Here is a 1387-nt window from a genome sequence, read left to right on the forward strand (position 1 = left end):
CCCGGAGATTGAGAGAACGTTTCGAAGGAGACTACGAGACTGCCAACAGCAACCACAATCCGACAAAGAAGAAATGGCGGAGCAGCCTGGAGGTGGAGCACCAAATGATAACAATGTCATTGCGAATCCGATTCTGTTGGCAAACGATCGCATTAGGCCCATTAGGGACTATGCATCGCCAAACCTCTATGATTTCTCTCCAGGAATCTTGAGGCCTGCCCTCGACGGAAATAGATTCGAGATGAAACCGGTGATACTGCAGATGATCCAGACTGCAGGTCAATTCGGAGGAAGGTGTGGTGAGGATCCGCACGCCCACCTCCGAAGTTTCATTAAAATCTGCAATACTTTTGTGTTCCCGAACATCTCTACTGAGGAAGTTCGACTAACGTTGTTCTCATTTTCTCTCTGTGATTAGGCTAGAAAATGGGCTTATTTGCTCGAACCAAGAGAGATTACTTCTTGGGAGCAGGTAGTGGAGAAATTCATGAAAAAGTATTTTCCACCTACCGAGAACGAAAGACGAAGGAAGCTTATTTCAAAATTTGAACAAGATATGGACGAATCGCTCAGTGATGCTTGGGCGAGGTTTAAAAGGTTGGTTCGGGATTGTCCGCATAATGGTCTACCAAGCTACCTTCAAATGGAAATTTTTTATCACGGTTTGAATCCCGCTTCATAGACTGCTGCCAATGCGGCAGCCGCCAGTGGTTTTCTTGACAAAACTTACGATGAGGCGAAGAATATCATGGATCGTGTCTCCAAGAACCATGAAGACTGAAAGAAAAGTGACCAGAGATTGATACTTAAAGATTTTGACGCAACCAACGGTGCTATTGTTTCATTACAAAACCAAATAACTGAAATGATGAATTTGATTCAAGGAATGGCAATCAACAACCCAACACCAAAAGGTGGGCAAATCAACGCAATAAGTCAAAACACCGTAAGGTGTACGACTTGCGGTGATGGGCATGCGATGGAAGATTGCCCACAAAATCCACAATCTATATATGTTATAAAGAATAATCCCTTTTCAAACACTTACAACCCCGGGTGGAGAAACCACCCCAATCTTGCCTAGAAGAATCAATAACAAAATTTTCAACCTATGGTACAAAAAGAAGGGCCATCAGGATTCTTCCAATGCAACAACGGTCAACAAAGCAATCAAGCAAGTAGCTCATAACAACCGCCACAATCTTCTTCTCTGGAGATCCTATTGAAGCAATATATAGAGAAAAACGAGACAGTGCTTCAAAGTCAGGCTACGTCCATCCGCAACCTTGAATTGCAAATGGGTCAGATTGCAAGTGAGTTGAAAAGTAGACCGCAAGGGGCATTGCCAAGTTCTACCAAACTTCCACGCAACCCACTGGGATCAAGT

The 1387-nt window shown here is 43.8% G+C and overlaps 1 non-coding gene across 1 annotated transcript; it reads right to left on the reverse strand.

The window, feature by feature from the left end:
• Nucleotides 1-520: 520 nt before the first annotated feature.
• Nucleotides 521-627, reverse strand: LOC120084292. The gene has a single exon (XR_005483656.1). It is a non-coding gene; the product is annotated as a small nucleolar RNA R71 (small nucleolar RNA).
• Between the last annotated feature and the right edge of the window lie 760 nt (nt 628-1387).

The sequence above is a fragment of the Benincasa hispida genome, chromosome 8 (genome assembly GCF_009727055.1).
Source record: "Benincasa hispida cultivar B227 chromosome 8, ASM972705v1, whole genome shotgun sequence".
NCBI classification, from domain to species: Eukaryota; Viridiplantae; Streptophyta; class Magnoliopsida; order Cucurbitales; family Cucurbitaceae; genus Benincasa; species Benincasa hispida.